The sequence below is a fragment of the Hyperolius riggenbachi genome, chromosome 2 (assembly GCF_040937935.1).
Source record: "Hyperolius riggenbachi isolate aHypRig1 chromosome 2, aHypRig1.pri, whole genome shotgun sequence".
Lineage (NCBI taxonomy): Eukaryota > Metazoa > Chordata > Amphibia > Anura > Hyperoliidae > Hyperolius > Hyperolius riggenbachi.
Genome location: NC_090647.1, coordinates 444,386,524 through 444,396,815, shown reverse-complemented (window position 1 = coordinate 444,396,815; position 10,292 = coordinate 444,386,524). Strand labels below are relative to the sequence as shown.

Genomic DNA, 10,292 nt, shown 5'->3' with positions numbered 1-10,292 from the left:
TATTTGGTCAATTTGGTTTTGATAATGACCATCTGATGATGTCCATGTGTAAAGTATTCTCTTGTGCTGTTGAAATAAGGTGTGTGGTAAACACTTGTCCCATAATTCCCGGCGTGACCTTTAAACTAAGATCAGCTGAATTGGAATGACAAATAGGGATGGAGTTCAAACATGAACATGAGCTATCATGCACAATCGCCAGTAAAGATGGCCCGAACCTCTGATTTTCGGTTTGCGAAACGGGTTCGTGAACTTCCGCAAAAGTTTGGTTCGCACGAACTTTCGCGAACCGCAATAGACTTCAATGGGGAGGCGAATTTTGAAAACTAGAAAAAATTATGCTGGCCACAAAAGTGATGGAAAAGGTGTTTCAAGGGATCTAACACCTGGAGAGGGGCATGGCGGAGTGGGATAGATGCCTAAAGTCCCGGGGAAAAATCTAGATTGGACGCAAAGCAGTGTTTTAAGGGCAGAAATCACTTTGAATGCTAAATTGCAGGCCTAATATGCTTTTTAAACATCTTGCATATGTATACATCAATCAGGGAGTGTAATTAGAGTACTGCTTCACACTGACACACCAAACTCAGTGTGTAACGCACCGCAAACAGCTGTGTGTGTAGTGACGGCCGTGCTGGACTGGTGCGCACCATGGCCTGAGTGCAGGCTGTGGCGGTTTTCAAGCCCATATGGTCGCTGGGCTGTGGTAGCTCAATGATAGAACAACAGTGACTGTCCAGCTGATCAAATTTGGTCTGTCCACAATGAAGCAACGACCTTATTAACTTGGGTGTGCCCCCTCCCCCCCCAGACACTCCTATAGTGGTCATTGCTTCATTGTGATACGCAAGCCCCTTCACCGCGGCAAGGTAATGATCACAAAGGGGAATTGGCACATGTATGTGCCTTTTATTTTGTTGTTGCAGCTGCAGCCAGAAAAATTAGGCAGGCATGTACACACACCAGAAAAATTAATATAGCGGCCGCTGCTAGCACCTGCCTTAAAATTTCAGGAATCCACCTGGAGTCCTGGACCCTGTTGGTGCTGGCGGAGAAGGCAGTCAAGCGGCCTGCAGGCAGAGGTCCTGTGTGGGGAGCGACTTAGTCTTGGGGAAGGCATTCACACAGGTGCAGTTAACAGGTATGCATGGAGTGGTGTATCACACTGCGTGTACTCACGTAGGTAGGTGGGTGCACTGAACACAACAGGTAGGTATATGCAGTGATGAGGTGGGTGCACTGAACACAACAGGTAGGTATATGCAGTGATGATGTGGGTGCACTGAACACAACAGGTAGGTATATGCAGTGATATAGGTATTACAATGTGCACCTGTCACACACAGACAGGTACCAGACAGGCACAGTGAAACTGCGTGCGCTCACGTAGGTAGGTGGGTGCACAGTGAACAACAGGTAGGTAGGTACATGCAGTGATGGGTATTACAATGTGCACCTGTCACACACAGACAGGTACCGGACAGGCACAGTAACACTGCGTGCACTCACGTTGGTAGGTGGGTGCACAGTAAACAACAGGTAGGTAGGTACATGCAGTGATGGGTATTGCAATGTGCACCTGTCACACACAGACAGGTAGCGGACAGGCACAGTGACACTGCGTGCGCTCATGTAGTTAGGTGGGTGCACAGTGAACAACAGGTAGGTTTATGCAGTGATGGGTATTACAATGTGCACCTGTCACACACACACAGGTAGCGGACAGGCACGGTGACACTGCGTGCGCTCATGTAGGTAGGTGGGTGCACTGACTGAAGTGAACAACAGGTAGGTATATGCAGTGATGGGTATTACAATGTGCACCTGTCACACACAGACAGGTACTGGACAGGCACAGTGACACTGCGTGCACTCACGTAGGTATGTGGGTGCACAGTGAACAACAGGTAGGTAGGTACATGCAGTGATGGGAATTGCAATGTGCACCTGTCACACACAGACAGGTTCCGGACAGGAACAGTGACACTGCATGCACTCACGTAGGTAGGTGGGTGCACAGTGTACAACAGGTAGGTATATGCAGTGATGGGTATTGCAATGTGCACCTGTCACACACAGACAGGTACCGGACAGGCACAGTAATCTGTGTGCACTCACGTCAGTAGGTGGGTGCACTGTGAACAACAGGTAAGTAGGTATATGCAGTGATGGGTATTACAATGTGCACCTGTTACACACAGACAGGTACTGGACAGGCACAGTGACACTGCGTGCGCTCACGTAGGTAGTTGGGTGCACAGTGAACAACGGGTAGGTAGGTATATGCAGTGATGGGTATTACAATGTGCACCTGTCACACACACACACAGGTAGCGGACAGGCAAAGTGACACTGCGTGCGCCCATGTAGGTAGGTGGGTGCACTAACTGAAGTGAACAACAGGCAGGTATATGCAATGATGAGTATTACAATGTGCACCTGTCACACACAGACAGGTACCGGACAGGCACAGTGACACTGTGTGCGCTCACGTAGGTAGGTGGGTGCACAGTGAACAACAGGTAGGTATATGCAGTGATGGGTATTGCAATGTGCACCTGTCACACATACACACAGGTAGCGGACAGGCACAGTGACACTGCGTGCGCTCACGTACGTAGGTGGGTGCACTGACTGAAGTGAACAACAGGTAGGTATATGCAGAGATGGGTATTGCAATGTGCACCTGTCACACACACACAGGTAGCGAACAGGCACAGTGACACTGCGTGCACTCACGTCGGTAGGTGGGTGCACTGTGAACAACAGATGGGTAGGTATATGCAGTGATGGGTATTACAATGTGCACCTGTCGCACACACAGGTAGTCACTGAATGTGCTGGGCCTGGCTGGGCCTCATGATGTGCTATGTGCTGGGCCTCATGATGCACTATGGGGGCAAACCGAACTTCCGGAAAAGTTTGCTGTTCTCTGCAATCACGATCCCCGGAAGTTTGCCGGGAACCGTTCGCCGGCGAACCGTTCGGGCTATCTCTACTCCCTAGCAGTAAACTGTTGAGTTAGAGAACTTTTCAAAAAAGTTTACTGTTCATCTGGTGAACTGCCCATGGATGCCTTTCTGCAGGATTAGAAAGGAAACTCGAGGTGGATCCTAATTAAAAAAAAAAGTCATCCAGACTGGGGACCCCAGCCACGCTCCTCTTCATGCACAAGTGCAAACAAGCTTCTCTGGCTTACTGCAGAGGTGCAGCCATTCTTACACAGGCACAGTACAGCCTCATTTGTACAGGACAGAGCGTGCGGCCAAGATATTCAACAAGCTCTTGTCGGAAACATTTCAGGGATCCAGGCATGGCAACTGTACGGGAAAGGAGGACATATCGAACCTCTGAAAGATCCAGAGGTTTCTCTCTTCCTAGGTAAGTATATAACTTTTTGTTAGGATCCATCTCAGGTACACTTTAATGCTGTTAGTGAAAGAGGTACCTGCAGGCCAGTTTAAAAATTCTGATGGAAATATACTTGGTTATTCTGATCCAGTTCATTCTCTCTTCTTACAGTAACTGGAGCATCTTTACTTCGGTGAAGGATTGTACATCACAATCCCATATCTTAGTGCTGCTACCCAAATGCTAAATGAGTGGAGAGCCAAAATTGCAAGCTTGCTTTCCTGTGTATTCAAAGGTATGTGTGAAGCAGTGGTATAACTAAGGAGCTATGGGCCCCAGTGTAAGTTTTACATTGCCCCCCCCCCCAGCTCTCTATACGTAACAATTGATACAGCGCACAAAACCTGACAGTGTCAGAAGTGCGAGGAGGGAATGCTGTTTTTTTAATGGTTACCATTATTAAAATCATCTATAGAAGTGAATATTACCAGCACAGGACCAATAAGGAGCTAATACTGTGGTTGAGGAAGGACCCCTCGGGGGCCCCTCTGGCCCAAGGGCCCAGGTGCATTGGCAGCCTCTGCATCCCCTATTGCTATGCCACTGGTGTGAAGTGTTGCTCTCTGAATCTTTTAAAGTTAACCAGTAAATGGTATGATCTTAATTGTAAACGTTCTCCCTTATCTTGTTCTCTACTAAAACAACATTGAAAAACTTTAATTCCTCTTTGAAATAATAAATTACATGAAAAAAAAAGCATACAGCCACCCAAGGTTTATGCAGACGATGCAAATCATCTTCTGCTGTGGTATTTTTCTTTCTTTAATACGCCTTCATGCCTAGAGTAATAAGCAGTGGAAGGCCAATGTCTAGGAGAGAGGTTAATTGATGACTTTTTGACAAACAGAAATAAACAAGAAAAACACTGCAGTGCAGAGGGAATCCAGATGATAATTTCATCTTGATGTGATTAGACACCACAACATCTTATACTGTGCTTTATGAAGATTTTTCTGAAGGGTTCAGTGATCTTGATATGAAACCAGACATTAGCATTTTCTTCATCTTTTTCTCTGTTTGATTTCAAGTTTAAAAGGGTGACTTGAGCTCAGCAGGTGCGCATTTTTGGCTTAGGGTACAAAGCTGTCAAAATAAAAAGAGCATATTTGTTTAAAAACTAATATGTGACTAGAAATTCAGTTCATTAACTATGTCAGTGTTCAGGAGAACTGCTGAAGTCAAAATCATGACAAGCAGACACCTGTTATGTTCAGTTCTGGTTTCTTTAAGCACTGCGTGGCTCTGAAGGAAGAGAATAAGCTAAAATGGTGAATAGCTAGGAAGGTAAAACTCAAGCTAAAGGTGGCCATACACTCGTTAGATTAGCAGCAGATAGATCATCAGATAGATTTTCTGATCTATCTTATGTGTTTAGGAACATTTTTTACTAGGAACAAATTTCCAATAGAATTCAGTATGAAATCTATTGAAAATCATTGATCGGCCAAAAATCGGCTGAGTGTATGGGCCCCTTAAGAGTTCGGTGGCTGTGCAAAGACAAAATAAAATAGTCGTTGTTGGCCATACATGCAGATAGTGGGTTATGGTTGGGTGATTGTGTAAGCAGATAAAATGATAATATTTGGGTGTTTTTTCAGACAGAGAGATGGGGATGCATATAGCTACACTCCAGTAGGCAGTGTGCAGTGTCATAAGTCTTCCAAGCCCGGTGCGGAATTTGAACCTGCCACCAACCCCTACCCTCCCCCCCGCCCCCTCCACCTGTGCTCTCCGCATCTCCTCAATCAAACACACCACTCGTATAAGACTACTTTTTAACCCTTGAAAATCTTCTGAAAAGTTGGGGGTCGTCTTATACGCCGGGTGTCATTGATGCCGGGTGATACCGCCTCTCAGATCTCCCTGCTGAGAGAGTGCAATCTATTCTTTCATACCACTCTGATAAACAGGTAGACAAGGAGAGCTGACCAGTCTACTTAAGGAGAGTTGACCAATGCAACAAGTCAATTGACTGTATACTGTTATATACTAGGTAACACATACAGTGCAGCACCAGTATCTGTTCATACACAGCACCCGTACATGATTTTTTAAATGTTTATTTAAATTTGGTGTGCGTTGGAAGAGGGGTAGTCTTATACGGCGAGTATATCCCAAACTCTATATTTTAACTGGAAAAGTTGGGGGATCGTCTTATACACCCAGTCGTCTTATACGCCGGAATATACGGTAAGCTTAATACAAAAAAATCACAAAATTAGTATCACAAATCTGTAAGGTCAATTTACCAATAATGAAATATCCAGGTGCTCCAGATACAATAGCAACGTATTGATGTACCCCCAGGTAAAAGAAAAAAAAAAGTAGCCTTGTGACACAAAATAAAAATTGAAGTAGCCCTGTGACCCCAGATAAAAAAAAATAAAAGCCATGTGCTCCCACTTAAAATAATTAAGTAGCCAGGTGCCCCCAGAAAATAAAGTAGAACAGTGTCTCCAGATAGATAAATAAAGGAGTCATGCGCTATCCAGATATAGGTAGCTATGTGAGTACCCCAGATAGTAGTATTGGATAGATATGTGTGGATTCAAGATTAAGTAGCCATGTGTGTTCCTCACCCATCCACAGATAGTAGTAATAGTTCACAAGCATACGGTGCATCTTCAAAAGATTAGGAGCACATATCCTAACATCCTCTCATGGGACCGATAGCTCACCATACACTCAAGAGCATGATACAGTGATGCACTGTATGCTTACATGCTTGCATGTTTTAGGGTCAGAATTAGGACACATACAAACTCTGCCGGCCTCTGCATGGCATATGTGACAATAGTCATGCTATTTGTTAGTTTAGGTCATAAATGAAATGAAGGCATAACTTACAGTTGCCAGTACTCCCCCCCCCCCCCCCCCACACACACACACACACACACACACACACAAAGTTCAGTAAACCGTTGCATGCAATCTTTCCAAAAAACAATTGCATGCAACAACATTTTGTACTGGGTGCTTTCACCAGTATTGAGGTTCCAGTACAGAACGTTATTGCATGCAATCTGTTTTGAAACCGAATACAAATATGCAACCTGGTTGTTTTTGTCACTTCTTGAGTACAGCTTGCTGTGTGAGTGTTTTTAGTGCAGAGGTTCAATGATTGGTTGTATGTAAAGTGACCACTTCTATCAGCACCAACATTCCACTTGAAAATCTAGGTCCCAGCTTGTATGTTTTAGCATACACTGTGGCCTGGCTGCAATCTGCAGCTCCCTTGTTCCTATGCAAGTACAGACCATGCATTTGATGGTTTAAGTAGTGAAGTTTGTCGTTCCCTAGAAATTTGAGACTGATGTAGGTGCATGCATATATTCCCTATAATGGTAAAACCTGACAGTTACATAGTTACATAGTTATTTTGGTTGAAAAAAGACATACGTCCATCGAGTTCAACCAGTACAAAGTACAACTCGAGCCTGCTCCCTCACATATCCCTGTTGATCCAGAGGAAGGTGAAAATACCCCTACAAGGCATGGTCCAATTAGCCCCAAAAGGGAAAAATTCCTTCCCGACTCCAAATGGCAATCAGATAAAATCCCTGGATCAACATCATTAGGCATTACCTAGTAATTGTAGCCATGGATGTCTTTCAATGCAAGGAAAGCATCTAAGCCCCCTTTAAATGCAGGTATAGAGTTTGCCATAACGACTTCCTGTGGCAATGCATTCCACATCTTAATCACTCTAAAGGTGCCCATACACTCGTCAGATTGGCAGCAGATAGATCAGAAATGCATCTGATGATCTATCTGATGTGTTTTTAGAACATTTTTTACCAGGATAGAATTCCAATAGATTTCAGTTTGAAATCTATTGAAATTCGATCTGATGGCATTTTTTTGCCATCAGATTTCCATTAAGGCCAATGCAAACTGATAAGCAATCTCATCAGATCGACCTACATTTTCCACCCTGCCAGTTCGATGGTAATCCATCGAAATCGATCGAAATCGGCCATCGATCGGTCGATTGGCCAACCGATTTGCAATCGATCTATCGATCGATCGATCGTGATCGATCGGTCGGCCAGAAAATCGGCTGAGTGTATGGGCCCCTTTACTGTAAAGAACCCTTTCCTAAATAAATGGCTAAAACGTTTTTCCTCCATGCGCAGATCATGTCCTCTAGTCCTTTGAGAAGGCCTAGGGACAAAAAGCTCATCCGCCAATCTATTATATTGCCCTCTGATGTATTTATACATGTTAATTAGATCTCCTGTAAGGCGTCTTTTCTCTAGACTAAATAAACCCAGTTTATCTAACCTTTCTTGGTAAGCGAGACCTTCCATCCCACGTATCAATTTTGTTTCTCGTCTCTGCACCCGCTCTAAAACTGCAATATCTTTTTTGTAATGTGGTGCCCAGAACTGAATTCCATATTCCAGATGTGGCCTTACTAGAGAGTTAAACAGGGGCAATATTATGCTAGCATCTTGAGTTTTTATTTCCCTTTTAATGCATCCCAAAATTTTGTTAGCTTTAGCTGTAGCGGCTTGGCATTGAGTACGATTATTTAACTTGTTGTCGATGAGTACTCCTAAGTCCTTCTCCAAGTTTGATGTCCCCAACTGTATCCCATTAATTTTGTATGGTGCTAGACCATTGGTACGACCAAAATGCATGACTTTACATTTTTCAACATTGAATTTCATCTGCCATTTATGTGCCCATATAGCCATCCTATCCAGATCCTGTTGCAATATGACACTATCTTCTTGAGAGTTGATGATTCTGCACAATTTTGTATCATCTGCAGTGCCTCAGCATTATTTCCAGACAGTGCCTCAGCATTAATCCCAGATTCAAGAGCTTGAATTGTTTGCTTGCTTGCCGACTAACTGATATAGGTAGAGTAGGGGCCATTTCTATGGAGGGAACCTCAATGCTGGTGAAAGGGTCCAGTACAGAATGTTGTTGCAGGAAATCGATTTTGGATGCTAATATCTGCCATTTTTGCAACTAGATACTATGTTGCAGCCTAGTTGCTGTCATTGGTACTAGAGTACCAGTTTTTGTGAGTGTTTGAAGTGCAGAGGATTAATTATTGTTTGCACCTTGGTATTTGATTGATCCAATTGTCTTGCTTCACAAATTAGTGATAAATCTGTGTGAGGGTAAGCCATGGCAGATTACCATGGAAAAAAATATATTAAAATAGCTAGGTGCTCCTTTTACATATAAGAATTTGAAATTGTGCTGTCCAAAAAAACAAAACTGTATGATCTAAGCAGTGTACATTAACCTATCACCTCCTCCAAACTGACTGATCCTTTTCTGGTTTCTGTTATGTCTGAGGATTTATCACATGCACATGATGAGACATTTATAGAGAGACATTTGGCCATGAGATATCCCTCAGAGTTGAAGCCAGTAGTGCATTGCTCTGGCATTACTATATCTAAATGAACAAAGCTAGTACAGATAGTCCCCTGTTAACAAACGAGATAGGGACTGTAGGTTCATTCTTAACCTGAATCTGTTCTTAAGTCGGAACACTGTGCCATCTCTGTCCCCTGTACCTCCTCTGTGCCCCCCTGTGCCTCCAGTGCCCCCCTCTGTGTCACTTCTGCCCCCTGTACCTGCTTATACGAGTTTAAAAGCCCTTTTTTCTTTGACATTTTTTAAAATCGATTTTCTCAAAAGCTACAAGTCCAATTTGAATTTTTTTTATACTTGTTCCTATGGAAACACAGAATCCATGCCGTTCATATCGTCTGGTCGTTCGTAAGTCGGGCGTTCGTAAGTCGGGGACTACCTGTATAGTGTAAGGCACAATCAGGCAGGATGTTTATATAGCAAATTGAGGACCTGGATATAAGGACAACTACTTTTAGAAATAATTGAGCTATTTGATTTCAGCCAGTCCACATGGAAAGCAATCCTATTCCTATGACCAGAGATGATTTCAGTTAGCTTCCATTAATTGTGTGTTTGTGGTTAATCAAATTGCACAGCAGGCATCATTTTGTATGACAGTATCCCTTAGCATCAAGCTTGCCATTTCAAGGCCTGTCAGCAGAGAGCTGGTTGCTTGAGGACCAGATACAATTTAGAGGGTGTATTCACTTGCTGAGCAGTCTTGTCTTTTTTAGTTAGTATACACACTAGATGCACTTCACTTATTTGAAATCTATGTTTTATTACTGTAAGTAAAGTAAGTAAAAAATGGCCATTTAAGTGAAGAACCTCTTTATCTTAAACCTATCAAAATGCTCGACAATAGAAACTGAACATAAGATGGATGCAATAAAGCAATAAAAACAATTCCAGTTTTAAAAAAGTGAATGCTGAAATAATAAGCTATTCCACCTTTTGGCTTCTGCGGTGAAACTGAAATTAAATTGAGTTTCTGAACCTTACATCACATTAAGATACCAACAGGGGAGCTTGAGAGATGGAAAGGGTGAGACAACTTCCACTTTTACAGGAAAGGTTGAAATCTGCTTGCTGCTACAGCTGGACTTTTTCTACAGCCAGCAATGGTTTTGAAAAGAAGTTATAATTTTAGGAGGCTCTGATCTGTGAACTAAAATTGCCCTAGAGAACGTGGCGTGGAGCAACGTGGCGTGGAGCAGTCGGCAATAGTTTAAAGCACACCTGAAGTAAAATAGATATGAAGACTGACATACTTATTTCCTTTTAAACAATGCAAATTGCCTGGCTGTCCTGCTCATCATCTGCCTCCAATACCTTTAGCCACAGACCCTGAACAAGCATGTCAACCAGGTGTTTCTGGCTGAAATCTGACTGGATTAGCTACATGCTTGTTTCAGGTATGTGATTCAAACATTACTACAACCAAAGACATCAGCAGAAAGCCAGGCAAAAGGTATTGTTTGAAAAGAAATAAATATGGCAGC

General features: G+C 43.2%; 1 long non-coding RNA gene across 4 annotated transcripts in view; it reads right to left on the bottom strand.

The window, feature by feature from the left end:
- Positions 1–4,226: 4,226 nt before the first annotated feature.
- LOC137544557 (uncharacterized) overlaps positions 4,227–10,292 on the bottom strand; it is a 69,006-nt gene continuing 62,940 nt past the window's right edge. For all 4 annotated transcript variants that reach the window (XR_011025913.1, XR_011025911.1, XR_011025910.1 and 1 more), the window contains exon 4: positions 4,227–4,494. This is a non-coding gene — a long non-coding RNA (uncharacterized lncRNA). The remainder of the gene's footprint in view (positions 4,495–10,292) is intronic.